General features: G+C 37.0%; 1 protein-coding gene and 1 long non-coding RNA gene across 6 annotated transcripts in view; one reads left to right on the forward strand and one right to left on the reverse strand.

Moving 5' to 3' along the window:
* The window catches only part of KCNIP4 (potassium voltage-gated channel interacting protein 4), a 1,147,911-nt gene that overhangs the window by 812,636 nt on the left and 318,301 nt on the right, over positions 1-16,974 (forward strand). The gene's annotated exons all lie outside the window — the stretch shown is intronic.
* The window catches only part of LOC309863174, a 28,146-nt gene that overhangs the window by 8,678 nt on the left and 2,494 nt on the right, over positions 1-16,974 (reverse strand). For both annotated transcript variants that reach the window (XR_014310912.1, XR_014310913.1), the window contains 2 exons: positions 4,416-4,540; positions 2,603-2,727 (listed from right to left, as the gene is read on the reverse strand). This is a non-coding gene — a long non-coding RNA (uncharacterized lncRNA). The remainder of the gene's footprint in view (positions 1-2,602; positions 2,728-4,415; positions 4,541-16,974) is intronic.

Below are 16,974 nucleotides of genomic sequence, written 5' to 3' on the forward strand. Positions count from 1 at the left end.
CTCTTTCTTTATTGTTGAGTAATGTTTTCTTATATGGGTATGCCACATTCTGCTCATTTCTTCACCTGGATAGGCATTTAGATTGTTTCCAACTTTTGGCTCTTATGAATGAAGTTGCTATGAACATTTGCAGACAAATCTTGGTGCAGACATGTGTTTTCATTTCTTTGGGGAAGATTCTTAGGATTGGTATTGCTGAGCCCTATGTTTATATGTTAAATCTATGTGTAAGTTTTTAAGACATGCTGTTTGTTTTATTGGTAGGATTGTCTTGTTTTGATTTTGAGGCATTTGTGGTTTCATGGCAGAAGGGAAATTAAATTAACAAAACCTTCTTGGAAAGTGTGTCACTTTGTCCCATTGTTTGTTTGCTTTGAATTGGCTGTGTGTTCTCGGGACTAGAAGGATATCCAGGCACAACATCCTTTGAAAACTCTCAGTCATTCGGCTCATAGGATGTTCTGATCAGGTTCCTAGCTACTTATTTACTGCACAAAGTAAACCTCTAAGGGGCTTTTGGGGCAATAAGAAATCGTGTCTTCTTTTTAAATTAATATTATTGGAAAGTGAGACAAGAGCACATCAAGAGAAAATCAAATGTATATTTATAAAGGTAAATAATATCTAAAATGCAAAATACAAAGCAATCCATTTTCGACATTCAAAACAAATATTTTCAAATGAACTCCTGTATAGCTAGCTTTAAGGTGTTGGATCATGATATTTGTTGGCTTCTACAGTGAAAGTTGTTATGTTTGGTGTCAATATGAGCAGCTATCTGATGAAGACAATGCATAGTGACAGAGAATTTAAAAGCTGAAGGAACCTAGTGCGAGCATCATCTGTTAGTCCATTACCTGCATAGTGTGCATTAAGACCCATTTAGAAATAAAATGATAGAAAAAGGTAAACAGAGGATTCAGTAACATATTGATTTTTACAATCTTACTTTTTTTTCCTGTGCAAAGGGAACGAAGGTGGCAAGACTCTAAGATATGAGAAGTCATGAGATTGGCAGTAAATCAAGAGGAGATCAGAGGGGTGCCTGGGTGGCTCAGTCAGTTAAGCCAGTGTTCTGTGGCTCAGGTCATGATCCCAGGGTCCTGGGATTGAGCCCCGCATTGGGCTCCCTGCTCAGCAGAGAGCCTGATTCTCCCTCTCCCTCTGCCTGCTGCTCTGCCTACTTGTGTTCTCTCTCTAATAAGTAAATAAAATCTTAAAAAAAAAAAAAAAGAGATGAGAGAACAAGAGTATTCATTCATTCCCACTCATCTGGTTAATTGCATCATTGTGGCTATCGTTCAGTGTATTTTTCTCTCCCTCTCATAAAAGGTGTTCATTGTCTCCTCATACATTTTTGTGTATGGTAAATTTAAATCCCTCCAGAGAATCTGTGGGTTTTTTATTTTATTTTAGTAAAGTACAAAGATAAGCTAAGTGACATATTCAGATTTGTAAGTACACGCAGTAGAATATTGTAGTGTATATATTATGTATAAGGATTTGTCCAATTTCATTTTGCTGGTTTCTTGGGAATTTTTGTTGTAGCATCTGTGCTGAATATTCTTGGCCATTATATGCAGCAGTGCATCACAACTAAGCAGCTGTGATGACATACAAAACTCTTCCAAAGTAACACCTGTGGTATCTGCCTTTTCTTAGCTCCCCAGGGAGAGAATCTTATTTATTTCAGTGACTTATACATTTCAATGAAACAAAGTTACATACATTGGGAGGGTCGGGAGGGATTAGAATTTCCCTTGGTGGTCATTAGCCATAAGAGAAAAATGGAGAAGACCTTAATTCTCAAACTGGATTATTTTTCTTACACACTAATGAAGCCTTGGGTATACCTTCAGAGTATTAGTTTATATTCTAGTTATTGCAAAGCAACTAGGGCAATTTTTTTATTTCATTGATATTTTAATTGAACTAATGTGAAAGAATTTTACTTAATTGACACTTGTTTTTAAAGACACAAGTGTTTTGTTTTGTTTTTAATTTTGTATCATGTCTACATCTCGACTGATAATAATAAGATATGATCAAAAAGAAGTTAAAAGGAGTGAGGAAATTTCTAGCCTTTCATTAATCTCCAGAAAGAGGTTAATATAAGCATTTACAGATAAGAGAAGCCATCTTTACCCATATGTTAGTGAAGTGAAACCCCTCTGGAATTTTCCTTGCCTGGAAACTCAAATCAGGGATTTTTCACACTAGCCCACTCATTCCCTTCCCTTTCAATCTACTTAGCTCTCCAAGTTACTTCCTGAGTGACCCCAAATGAGCATACACCACTTGCCAAACTGCTAGTATCTGATCCCCCCATCCTAATTAATAACATTACTATCCTCTCTGTTATGTGTATTTGAAAAATGACAGTCATTTTTAATCTTCCCTTTGTGCCCACTTGTGCCCCCTAGCCAACTAATTTCTGGATTTCAGCACTTTCTGTGGTCGTGTTTCATACAGTTGCTAGAACTTTTCCACCCCCTTTCTTCCATCAAGAGGTAGTACCTGTAATGGTTTAGGACACAAATTCCAGGGTCCTAATCATAGATCAGGCACTCCCTAGCTGTATAAATTCAGGCAAGTCGCTTACCTTTTTTGCCTCAATTTCTTCCTCTGTACAATGTGTAAATTGATGCTGGTCATTAGCAGGAGGCTTTGGTTTTTCTTGGTGTGGACCTTTGTGTAGGACTGCTTGAGTTTCTTTACAGGTGGCAGCTGGCTTCCCCCAGAGTGAGTGATCCAGGAAAGTATAAGGCAGGAGCCACAATATCTTTAATAACCTGGTCCCAGAGGGTCAGACAACTTCATTTCTCTAATAATCTATTGGTTACAGAGGTCAGTGTGGGAACTTGACCATAGGGTGTGAAACCAGGAGGCCAGGCTCATTGCCACCATCATGAAAGCCAGCTTCCTATTCTTAAGTGTTCTGCCTGACATCCTTTCTTCTCTTGTGTTATGTTCCCAATTAACATTTCCCTCTCATCTCTTGCATCTCCAACAATCTCTCAGGAATTACCAACCAGAGCTGCCCGTTATCATTTCCTATGGACTTCTTATACACTTCAGATATTAACTCTTTCTCTAATTAGATGTTAATATCTTCTCTAATCATATCCCTTTGCTTTAGATAACAATTTTTATTGTATGAGAAAGTTTTAACCTTTCGGCAGTCAAACCTGTCCATACTTTTATTGTGATTTCTTCTATCCTTCTATAAAAATACTACTCCTTTAAGAAGCTCATAAATATAGTTCTATTTTAGACTAGAAGATTATTTATTATTTTCAAATGAAGTTTGATTCAGGTGGAATTTGTTTTTCCATCTGTTATACAGTAGAGATCTAAATTAATTTACTTAACAAGCTTTTTAAAAATGTTTTCATGTTACCTATTCTACCTTATTTTCATTTTGTAAATTCTGCTGGTTTCTATTTACTGGCCTATATTTTTTACAAATAGAAAATTAATTGTCCTTGATTTAAAAATTTTGTCACCTTCCTTATTCTATAGTGTCTCTACCTCAGTATCTCTGAAAAATAGAAACCAGGTTTATAAACATGCATTTGATTGAGCTTGGTCAAATAACATTTCTCTCTCTCTTGTGTGTGTGTGTGTGTGTGTGTGTGTGTGTGTGTGTCTGTGTGTGTGTGTCTCCCACTGAGATCACAAATCTTGAAGTCAAAAGAGCTCTGTAGGATACACTGATGTTGTGGTTGTGATGAAATCTCCTACTTCTCTTCCTGGGGTACAATGTTACTGTTAATTCGATTGCTTTTCTAATTTTAGAAGGCCATTTGCATTCAGCTTATGTTGACCTTTAAATCAAATAAAAAATGAGAGTCAATGCTTTTATTATTGGAATACAAGTTAAGTCACATTCTGATTGTAATTAAGGGCCATTAAGAAGGTGACTTATCTTCCTGCAGATTTGATGCCAGGTATGCCTGGATTTGGAGACACCATACCACCTATTATGGAGAGTAATATCCAGTTTGATGAAGTGTCACATATAACAAAGAATTGTTTTGTAAACAATGTTGCCTGCTGAAATCTTAAGAATTTTATTGGATAAAGTTTCAAAAACAGCCCTCTTGGTAGGAAGAAAATGATTTGTTCAGGGATAAGCTTTTCTGAGTATGTATTTATAGCCTTTTCAATTATTTATCTCTAATTACAAAGTTGTCTCAAAACCTGTTTATTTTTTGAGGTGTCCTGGTGACAGGGTGCTTGCATGCTCTTCAGTGATGGACTCTAACCCCTATCCTACACTTCTGCATAATAAATTCTTTCCTGAAGCCTTCAGGTGATTTTAGTTCATATGTCTGTACTGGTGATCATCATATTACATGGCATTTACTCCTCTTTGCCACTGTTTACAGACTAGGCTGCAAGTTGGTACTTACCTGAGAAGTTTAATAGGAAACTGGCTAGTTATTTGCTTGAGCCACCTGGTTATCTGTGTATTTCCACATCACAAAGCCATGCTCTCTGTCACCACCTACAGTGCCCTTTATCTGGGACCTGGGGCCTGAAAGCAAAAGAGAAGCACATTGTTTGCTCTCATTGGCGCTCTCTGCTTGTACTAACAAGTAGTGCCAGAAATCTCTACATGTGATTAAGAATGGTAATAAGAGGGGAGGAGTCACAAGAGAAATTAAAACAGATGGCTCTGAATCCACATACTCAAGTTCCCTCTTTAGCCATAATATATACTTGCCAAAAGAGTAGCGAGGAAAGAAAAACAAAACTAAACAAAACAAAGTTAGCAACTCTGGGTTTGAAACTTGTAATGAACTATGTATGTAATTCGAAAATGGCACACTTTCTGGCTGGTGAATTAAGTAGATGGATGTCCTTTTTGACTGACCCCTGCTGAAGGATACAGAGACAGTAGTCCTTTAATTCTTCATCTTTGAGAGAGCAGATAGTATTCAGTATGCTTTGGGGATAGTAGTACCTACCTAGTGTTTTGTGAAGGTTAGAAAAGTTGGTTCATGGAAAGTACCTTTAAATTGATTCATGAAAAATGCCTTTCAGGAGGTATATAGCAAATACTCAGATAGTGGTAGTTCTTTGTAGTCATTAAATTATTGCCCAGACATGTAGGATTGAGTAAACCAGAAGAGACAGGATGCTGGTGATAGTAGATATTGTATAGGCTGCAGGGCTGGACAAATCTGAGTTTGAATTATAGGTCTGCCATTTATTTACCCTGTAACTCTGTAACTTGGACAGTTACTAAGTCTGAATCTTAGTTTCCTCAATATGTATTGGGGATAGGAATTGCTCTTTTTCATGGTTATTAGAATTACATGAGGTTTTTGTAAAATGTGCATCCATTTGTAGCATAGATGGCACAGAACCTGAAGCATTCAACAAAGAGAATTCCTTTGTTTAGTGATTGAAAGACCCAAGCTCATGTTCCAGTCTTTTCATTCATTAACTATGAGATCTTCATGAAACTATTCTCTTAAGCCTCAGTGTCTTGTTTCTGGAACATGAAGAGTGCGATGAAATGGTAGTATTTACACGTGTGTAAATGTGTAAATACCCTATTTTTATCAGCACTTAGCTTTGAATATAAAATTATTTTTTAATATGATTTTTTCTTACCGTGTTTTAGCTCTTAGAGTTATTTATCTTTGCATATCCAGAGCCTAGCACAGTGTCTGACACATAAAATTTACTCAGTAAATGCTGAGAATGCTGAGTGAATAAAAGAATCAATGCAGACATGGATAGAAGCATACATATTTTCACAAGAATGATGCATGAGCAATATTCAAGGACAGAGAAGCAGTGCCTGCCCTCATTTCAAGCTGGAGGCAAGCATTAGAAAATTGGAAGTTGGTTGAGCAAAAAGTCCCCAAGGATATTAAAGATGAATAGCTTTTTCCTCTACATGAAATTATTGCTAACGCAATTACATGTGTCAAAATTAAGTTTACTTTTACTGCCATTGCAGTGCAAGAGGTAATTGGCACTGGTTCTATTAAAATTGGTCTGTGTTTGCTCTATAACTTTTGTAAATTTAGCATGGCAATATTTTCTCATTAGTCATTTACCCAGTTTTTTCACAAGCAAATTTGAGGGGGAAAATGTCATTTGTAATGTTTTAACCTTGTAATACACATTTGATTTCAAATCTAATTGCTTTTCAAAATGAAATATAACAAATGATACTCAGGTTCATAAATGTAAGAATCTATTCTGAGGTTCTTTTTTTTTAACAAAAAACAAAACAAATTTATTACTGTTAAAAAGATCTATGATTAAGGTAATTTGAAAATATCTAGGGGAAAAATAAAGCTCAATAAATAAAACATAGTAAAAATAGAAGGCCCTATTCCTTTATTTTCATCTATTTACTACTTTTGTCAAAAACAGTAAATTTCATGTGCATTTGTCTTTAAATAAAGTCTTTTGGAGGAGAGTTTCTGTCTGTCACCTGTCTTTTGGGGGTATCTATTGTACCTTTTTTTTTTTTTTTTCCCAGAAATACTCATATGCCTCCAAACTCTGCATTGGGTCTTCTCTTGTTCTTGTTTCAGAAAAATGCGTTTGTTCCCTTGCCTCATTCATTCAATAAATAATCATTTAGCAACTAGAAATGCATCACATTCTGATATATGAAGCCAACTGACATCATCCTGATGGCTGCCCTTATGGTGCTCAGAGTTCAGTGAAAAAAAAAGCAACCATTATACAAACAAACGTACAAGTAAATAATATGAAGACAACTTAAGATGAGTGCCATGAAGGAAGAGAACAGAGCTTGTGTTTGAGAAAGAATAGTGGCAGGGACAAGGTAGGGAGGCTGCTGACTTACAGTGGAGGAGGGTTCTGGGAATACAAAGGTGAGCAAAATAGAATAAGAATGCCTGCCTCTTGGGAATTCTAGTGTGGCTTGGAAGATAGATATTTGATAAATAATAAATGCTGTTGAGTTCTTTGAAGAAGGATAGCATGCTATGGCACGGAAAGGAACATGTGCTTGCTGTTGTCTTGGGAGAAAAAAGTTCTTGAGAAAATGATACTGAATCTGAGTCCTGAAAAATAAGGAGTTAAAATGGAGAAGAAGAAGGGGGAAATTAATTCAAGTTCTGTTTCCTAACATATTTGAGTAATGGAAATATTAGGACAGCTGGACCCCAGAAAGAGAGGGGGCAAGTGATGAAGGTTGAGGTTGTGGAATACGGGAAGATAGATATTGCTGGGTCTTATCATCTTATGGATGGTAAGTAATAGAAGAGGTTTATATAATAATCTTGTTTATCATCAAAATCTAACAATCACAGTGTACAGAAAGCATTTGGAGAGTAGGGAATGGAAATTAAGAGTAGATACATGACGGGGCACCTGGGTGGTTCAGTGGGTTAGGCCTCTGCCTTCCACTCAGGTCGCAATCTCAGGGTTCTGGGATTGAGCCCCACATGGGTCTCTCTGCTCGGCAGGGAGCCTGCTTTCCCCTCTCTCTGCCTGCCTCTCTGCCTACTTGTGATCTCTCCCTCTGTCAAGTAAATAAATAGATTCTTAAAAAAAAAAAAAAAAGAGTAGATGCATGAGGGTGTCTGGGTGGTTCAGTCCTTAAGTATCTACCTTCTGCAGGGGTCATGATCCAGGGGTCCTGGGATCAGCCCACCCCGGGCTCCCTGCTCAGAGGGAAGCCTGTTTCTCCCTCTTCCACTCCCCCTAGTTGTGTTCCCTCTTCCACTCCCCCTACTTGTCTTCCCTCTCTCACTGCATCTCTCTCTGTCAAGTAAATAAACAAAATCATTAAAGAAAAAAAAAAGAGTAGATGCATGAAGCCATATAATATAGAGACTGTAGTGGCAGTCCTGAAATGAAAATAACTGGACATATACAAGAAATATTTAGGAGGCAGAATTCCCAGGAATTGATGGTGATCGACCATCCTGATTTGACCATCCTAATCTAAGCATTTTAAGTTCCACATCCCAGGAAACCCTCCAGTCCCAGGCAGATCAGGATGTTTGGTTGTTCTAAAAGAGAGAATGAGGAAGTGGTGATGCAACATGGGGGCTTAAGTGGGTAGGAGAAGAATCAATGAAACAAGATGGGATTGGGAGGGAGACAAACCATAAGTGACTCTTAATCTCACAAAACAAACTGAGGGTTGCTGGGGGGAGGGGGTTTGGGAGAAGGGGGTGGGGTTATGGACATTGGGGAGGGTATGTGCTTTGGTGAGTGCTGTGAAGTGTGTAAACCTGTTGATTCACAGACCTGTACCCCTGGGGATAAAAATATATGTTTATAAAAAATAAAAAATTAATTTAAAAAAAAAGAGAGAATGAAAAATCTTATTAGACTCCTATGTTTCTGGCTTGAACAGTGAAGCAGATTACAATGCCACTTCCTGTGGAAGTGAAAGAGGCCAATTTTGAGTGGTAATGGCTTATGGATTTGAGTTGCCAGTGAGACAACTAAGTATACATTTGAATAGAAATGTCTGGAATCAAAAGCAAGACTGGTACAATGTTAGCTATTTAGGACTTGTGGATTTAACTGGCCAATGAAGCCATGGAATTGGGGGAAAAAAAAAAAGAAGAAGAACTAGTGAGCAATTATATTCACTGAGACAAGAAGTACACATCCTGAGTATTTTCAACTTTAAATGTCTAATAAAGAAAAGTCAGGAAAAAAAAAGAAAACACATTGAGTAGAGTGTCTAGAGAGAGGAGGAATCAAAGGAAAGCAAGACACAATGATCCTTTCAAGGTAGTAATGTGTTGTGTTGAATATCGGTAACACATAAATATGATGATAACTGAAATTCACTGGATTCTGAAATATTAGAAAGGCAATGTTTGTAGAATGATTGAAATATAAACATGAATGTGTTGGGATTGTGTTGTGAAGTAAGTGAGCATGAGGATATGGAGAAGGCAAGTGAAAGCTATTTTAAAACATTTAACTATAACACATATAAAGAAGCTGTCACCTAAAGGAGAGTAGGGAGAATTTTCTTTGGTTGTTTGAGATAAATCTGGGCCAACAGAGACAGACAACTTGAAGAAACTGGAAAGAGAGAGCCTAGGTCTTAAGAAAAAAAGAAGATAGAGAATCTAGAAAGAAAGACAAAAGATTTTCTCTTAGATATGAAAAGGGATGCCTTCCTAATTAAAACATAAGGGAAGGAAGAAAAGAAAGGCACAGGATGCATTTCACGGTTATGTTTATATATAAAAGCATGCTACGTAAGGAACCATTTCATAAAGAATTCATGTGTAAACTTACGTTTCATGAGAAAAAGTACAGTAAGCAGCCCAGTGAATGATTATTATACATCATATTTTCATAGTTGCCTCTACTATAGTTTTACTATCTGAGGAATTATTTTCAAAATTTTCAGTAACAAGCATCATAAGCAAATTTGTTGTTATCTCATATCTGCCAAACATTCATGGTGCCCTCAAGGACTTGCAGTGGACTGTGCTGATGGAAATGGGCATTTAGACAGACCACTGCAATACAATCTGACAAGAGATGAGACCACAGTGCCATGGAAGTAGAGAGCGAGGAGCAGCTTCCTAGGAGAGTCACATTAATTAGGATACAGGTTAGTCACCTGATTGAGACTGAAATAACTTTGATGCTACCATATAGAATTGCCACCCAAGGGTGGGTTTATAGAAAGCATAGGATTGCTCAGCTCTATGAGATCAGACAGGGATTCATACTTTTATTACTTTGTTACTCCATTATATCTATATGAAAGAATTAGGTTCCCCCCACCATATCCATGGTTTGGTGCACAAGATGGGGTTAGAGGAAATTGAGGGCATAATTTGGGTGGTGAGCACATAATTTATGCTCAGATCCTGTATGACCAGCTAAAACTCTATTATCGTAGAAGATGAGGAGAATCCTTGTTGGGGGCAAGCCACCCATCTTTCACAGGTGGTGGACATTAATTTAAATTTTCAAGGACATGAGGAATTTTTAAGGACAGTAAGAGGCTCCTAAGAAAAGGACTAACCTATGTAAAGGCTAAGGTAATCAAAATCTTTAGCAATCACTATGTCACATATTTTGTAGCAAACTCATTCAGTGCCTGCATTGCTTTCCTTAGACCATGTCTAGTATCAGCAGCCGGTGTGGTGGGTAATTGTACAGGAGCTCAGACTCACCTTGCAATGTAGGATTTTATCCGATTGTTCACTGCATTTTTCTGATTCAGCCTCCTAGCCTAGAGTGATGTCACTGGAGATCCCTTAGACTGTCTACAAGTACAGCCTAGAAGTGGAGAGGAACCAACAGACTCAACCAATGATGGAAGGATAAAAGCTTTATCTTTTTGGATAATTCTGGGAACATTGAGTCAGCATCTCACAGGTCCCAACACATTTGAGCTCCTGATTCCTCAGCAGCAACACTGGCAAGGCACAATTTCCTCTAGCCCTGTATCACTCACTACTTTCTCATCTCTGCTTCCAGAGATTACCTCCTCAAAACACTATGAAACCACTCATATCCAATTCCTTGTTTCAGGCTTTGCCTTCATGAAGTCCCAACCCCTCGATCAAATAGAGCAGAAACCCTAATCAGTCAGAATAGATGTCTGCAGCTTCAGCCTCACCACTGTATCCCTACTCAACAGCAGCTGTGTATAAAACCATAGAGCTGGGGAGCTGGTGATTTTAAAAAGCCACAAGACCTGTGTAGAACTATTACACCATCTCCATGATAGGGAAAAGCAGAGGAGGCTGTAGAAGTATATGAGGCTCAAATCGTAAATGTATGTTAAGATAGGTATTATACATTTATAGAATGTAGTTGCTATATAATACAGATGCAATGTATTTAAATGTGTGTATACATATGTGCGCGCACACACACACACACACACACATATAGTATGAGATCTATATTTAATCCTGTGAAATGACAGGAAGCCAACGGTGATGAAATACTTTTCTGGGTTGGTTTTTTTGTGGTTTTTTTGTTTGTTTGTTTGTTTTCTTTTTTTGTATTTTTAGGCATTTTCGTAGAGCAGTCATACGTTCTGATTGAGTTTCAAGAAAGTTTGTGTTAACAATAAATTATAGAGAACAATTCTGTAGGAAGAGAGATCTCCTAAGAAGCTATTTGGGGCAAAGAAAGTGGGAGACAAGGATCCAAATAGTGGCTGACTGGAGTCACAACACTGCAGATGGAAAAGGGAGTATATATTCTAGAAAAAATGGATGAATTGAAATGATGTTAAAAATACATGGCAGTTGGTCTTGCAAGGCACCAACTAGCAAGACTGGACTTTACTGTAGAGCCATAGTATGGCAGAACTGGTGCATCCTGGCTGATGGGCAGCTCAGATGTGTAGGGTCCAACCAAGAAGCACCCCCATCTATTCCCAGATCTACTATGATTCCTTCCAGCTTTCCAGCTGACTTGGGAGAATGGAATCCTAGCCCTAAGTCATGCCATTTAGATTTATGTTTTGCCCCACCATTCCCATTTCTCACATTTTAAGGATTTCTGGAAAGTTCTATGTTAATAGCTAAAAAAATAACAGAGTTCACCTTTGATGACTCATGCATGATTACCACTGCACCCTGAGGACTATGCACATTCACCACTGCATTTCTCACTTCTCTTCTTTTCAGCATGTCACAAAGGCTGGCTAGTTTCTACATGCTGATAGAACTAAACGCGCAAGTCAGAGCAGGTGTTAGCATGCTGATGAGAATTCAGGCAAGAATTAACACTTCTCTCAGGATAAATGACCTTTTATTCTTTCCTGAAATGTCCTAGTTCTGCTGGAGCTGCTGCCAAGTCAGGTTGATTTGTTCAACAAATAACTATTGACCACAGGCTATCTCCCAGTAATCAGAAGATATTTGGGCACAAGAAGGTAGGAAAAGACAAACTGTATGACTATGAGGAGCCTTACAGGCTCATGCAGAGGTAAAATGCCCCTGTATTTCCTACAGTTTATCTATGTTTCTGTTACCTCACAGAGCTAGAGTGAGCATGCTATCTTTTTACATTATAATTTCCCCTGCCACCAATTTCAGAATTTAAAAGAGCAGAGTTATTATTCATTTCTGTGGCTGCCATGATAAATTACTACAAACCTCCTAGCCTAAAACAACAAAAATTTATTTTCTTACATTTGTGGAGGGTGGAAGTCAACCAAAGGCATCAGCTGGGCTGCACTCATTCTAGAGGCCCCAGGAAAATCCACTTATTGTCTCTTCCAGCTTCTGGTGGCTCCAGGAATTTCTTAGCTTGTGGCTTCCTTTCTTTTTTTTTCTTTTTTTTAATAAATTTTATTTATTTATTTATTTTTAAATAATGATGTATTATTTGTTTCAGGGGTACAGGTCTGTGAATCATCAGTCTTACACAATTTACAGCACTCACCATAGTACATACCCTCCCCAATGTCCATAACCCAGCCATCCTATACTCCCCAGGCCCCAGCAACCCTCAGTTTGTTTCCTGAGACTAAGAGTCTTTTATGGTTGTCTCCCTCCCCACTTGGGGCTTCTTGACTTCAAGCTTTACCTGTATGGTCATATTACCTCCTCCTCTTCTGTGTCTTTCCCTCCATCTAGAGGGAGACACATCTTTATTTGATAATACATGTGATTGGATTTAAGGCTCATCTAGGTACTCCAGAATAAGCACCTCTTCCCAAGGTCCTTAACCACATACGCAAATATCTATTTTCAGAATAACATACCAGTCACAGCTTCTGGGGTTAGGACTTAGGCATATCATTTTGGTGGGGGTGCATAATTCAGTCCACTAAAAGAATAAAGACTGGATATATTGAGAGAAAGACAGAATATGAATCTTCCTTAAGAATAAAATAATTAAGGGCACCTGGGTGGCTCAGTTGGTTAAACATCTGACTCTTGATTTCTGCTCAGGCCATGATCTCAGGATCATGAGATACATGAGGGGCATGGTCCTCTCTCCCTCTGTCCCTCCCCACCCTCTCTGTCTCTCTCTCTGTCTCGTTGTTTTCTCTCAGAAAAAAAAAAAAAAAAGAATAAAAGAATAAAATAATCTGATGAGGCAAAGAAATTAGTCTTTATGTAGAGTCAATTACTACCTTTGCCTGATTAAGAAACACAGGGAAAGGAAATAAAGGTGAGAATGAAATCAAAATCAAGTTAAGACCAATATGATGTAGAATGAAGACCGCACACTGAAACCAAGAAGAACTGCATCCAGGTCCCATTTAAATGATTTACTATCTATGCTTCTCTGGAAGTATCTTTAACGTAGCAATAATAATGCCTAAATGCAAAGTTAGCTTAGCCTTCACATGAAATATATATATATATATATATATATATATATCTCATATGCATGTGATATATATATTACACATATTATAATTTATATTTTGCATCTAATATAATTATAATAAATTAGATATAATAAATTATAATAAATTGTATATGTGTAATTTGCATAAAATATATAATGTCCTGGCACAGAATATGGTGCACAGTTAGGATCCCACACAGTTATTTCTCTCAAAAGTGTTCAGTCTATACTAGGTATAAGCAAATTTTCCTTCTGAAGGAAACAGATTCAGAGCTCTCTTCTTCAGGACTTACTGATTTAGTAATAGTGGCTTAACCCTTTGCTCATCATATTTTCATTTCTGATAATGACCTGATGTAACCCTTTTTTCTTCCTGTAAGACTTTATTACTTCTGCCTCTTGCCCCAGACACTGTAAATCCTGGTGGTATCCAAGAGAAGAGGAAGTAAGATGATTCTTTAAGGCAGATGCCTGTGCTCTTGCTCTCATAAAGCAAGAGGTTGGGTTAGAATATTACACAGGCTTAAGTTCATCACAACTCATGATAATCCAAATGATGTTAATGGAGCTGCTCTTTGAGTTATATATCATTTTAAAATATGGAGCAAAGGGTACATCAAAATCTTTACACAAATTCTCTGGGGTGTTTTTTCCCCTAGTAGCTTTCTTTGCTTAAGTGCCCCTAATGACCCCCTCCAATGGAAATGGAAGTGTTTGGCTAATGCATTCTCAAAATGGAAGTTGTCAACTCTTAGGGGAGTCTTGTGTGTCTTGATGAGCTATCAACCCTTGCTTTTCTTTAAGCACTTAAAAATCAGCATGAGAAAAAATCATTACAGTTATTTCTAACACAGCAAAAGAGAAATTTCAAAAAAAAAAAATCGCTAACACCAAAAGCTAAACAAATCTGAGAAAGCCAGTTTCTGCATTAGCAGGATCAATTCAGAGCTACTAAAAACGAGTAAACAGCTTGTCTGTGAAAGCATCAGCAACCTACCTTTTCAAAAGAGAGTTACTTTTTCGGTATGAGATTAGTGGTATCTGAAAGGAAGGGTTTTCATTTGACATAGAGCTTTGAAAAGTTTGCAAGCTGAAGACATGTTTTCCTCAGTTATAATATATGCTGTTTTTAAAGATGGTTTCATCTTTTTTTTTTTTTTGTCTTCAGCATCGTTAATGTATGAGCCATTGTGTTTTTCTATTTTATGTTAAAAAAAAAATCCCTAATTATTGTACTCTGAAAAGTCAGTGAGCTGTTCAATAGAATGAATAACTCTTCCCTGAGTATAGCATGCACAAGATGTAAGTAAAGACGTGTTTTTGTATCACGTAATTAAATTATAGATACGATGCTGGAATATCAAAATAGTGATAAAAAGCAGAACCATGTGAATCCGCTTATTTTTAGAGCCACAAAGTCAGAACTTGTAAGGCTTAGAAGGCTTAATTTCCCTCCTTCTCAATAAGTAACTTTTTCTTCCACAGTTTTAACAAAAATTGGGACTGTTTGGAGAATAATTTCAAAAAAATACCACAAAGGTTAATGGCAGCTGGTCTTACTTGAATTTCATTTCTTGTGCTGGGCCAGGATGTATTCCTACAGTAATTATCAGTGTTTTAGGACTAACTTTAGATGCATATAAAACATAAACATAACCACTAATGAGAATATTAATTTTAGAACTTAAAATACTGATTTCCATGGTAATTATGTTTGTACTTTTTTTATTCTATTTCTAAAATACTGATCAACTGACCAATATTATCAGAAAACCCTCTGAAGTCAAATTTTTAGCCACATATGACAGTCTTAATGGATAGGTTCTAGAAATTCAGAAATGAGAGCTCCTGTCATGTCTTTGCACAGCACTAAAATTCAGTCCCTACAACATTATGCTTCTTAATCAAAGAGAAAACTTTCAGAGGGAATTTGATAAAATATAGTTCAGAGTATAATAATTAACTAAAAATCAGTCTTGATCTAACATAGGATTTAAATTAGGGTTGAACATCTAGATTGGAAAAAAAATCTAAATCCTGTCAATTATTTGTGGAGCATATTTTCTATGACACTCTTGTAGGTTTTGATTAATTCTTGATGCAGATGTTGCAAACCACCATTCAGTGGGTGATTTACCTTCTTTCTTAAAAATACCATTGGTACTTCAAAATATGTTTAGTAAGATCCTATAATATGCAGAACACAGGCCCAAAAACTGTGGAAATAATGAGATTAATATAAATAAGCAAAAAAACACCTATCAGTAACTCTTTGCAAGATCTTATCTCGTAGAGATGATTCAACATGTATGAAAGCGATTACATAAAATTTAAATTGCCAAATGCAGTAAAAAATTATAAAGAGAAAGTCTTCTTTGGACACAAGGAAGAGAGATCTTAATGTCCAGAAAAGGAGGAGTAGGCATTTTTTATGAAAGAGGGGACATTTGAACTTGTTATCGAATAATTTGTAGAGGTGGATATACCACAGATAATAACACTTAGTTTTATAGTATTTACTGTGTGTCCATTTTTCTAAGTGCTTTCATATATATTAATTCATTTAATCCAGTCAACAACACTTCAAGGAAGGTATTCTTATAACCTCTGTTTTATAGATGAGGAAATAGTGGCACGGAAATTAAGTAACTATGGTCACAGAGCTAGGATGTGGAGGAGCCAGAATTCATCTTTGGCAGTCTGGGTCAGAGTCTATGCATTTATAAACTCCCACACAAGGAGAAGAAGAAGTGCATATTGGGTCAGTTGCAGAGTATATTAGTTTCTCATTAGTGCTTTAACAAATTACCACAAACATAGCAGCTTAAAAGATCATGAATTCATTTTCTTACAATGCTGCAGTTCAGAAATCAGAAATGGGTTTCACTGGACTAAAATCAAATATCATCAGGTTAGCATTCCTTTCTGGAGGTTCTAATAAAGAGTAAGCTTTCTCCATCTTTCCTATCCTATAGATGGGATATATCTGCCATATCTTGACTGGTAACCCTCCTCTATGTTCAAAGCCAATTGTGTCACTTTGACTTTTGCTCCTGTCATCACATCATCTTCTCTGACTCAGCTGTTTCCCTCTTTCACTTCTCTAGTATGGACATGAGAAGTAGGGAAGAAGCATTCCCTGTAGTACACCTCCAGTCCATCCCAACCCAAAGTAAACTCATCATCTATCTACCTATTACCCAAACAAGACACCTTGAGTGAAAGTCCCTCTTGACTCTTCACTCTCAGAATTGGTTCATTCCAGTCATTAGCAAAGTGTGACTGCCTTTCAAGTAAGTTCCACCTGTCCCATCTCTCCTAAGGTACCATTTTATTATGATAACTCCCATTGATCCTTATGTTATACTCTCCACTCAACCATGTTCCTTCCTGATAAACTCTAAAATCTAAATGAACCTAAGCCAATGTGTCTCCATCAATTACTTTTAATCATACCAGTCATCTTCTGCTCCAGGTATACTTTCTGATACCCAGGATTTGTGAGGTACCCATTATATTTACTTGGAGTCACATAACTAAGAAGTAACAAATCTGGAATTTAAATTCAGAGCACGTTTTTAAATAAAATATGTGAACTTTGTCTTGGATGTGCTTATCCAAATATTAGCAGATAAAGGACTAACGTAGTCAAAATGATGT

This window comes from Mustela nivalis (assembly GCF_964662115.1).
Source record: "Mustela nivalis genome assembly, chromosome: 4".
NCBI classification, from domain to species: Eukaryota; Metazoa; Chordata; class Mammalia; order Carnivora; family Mustelidae; genus Mustela; species Mustela nivalis.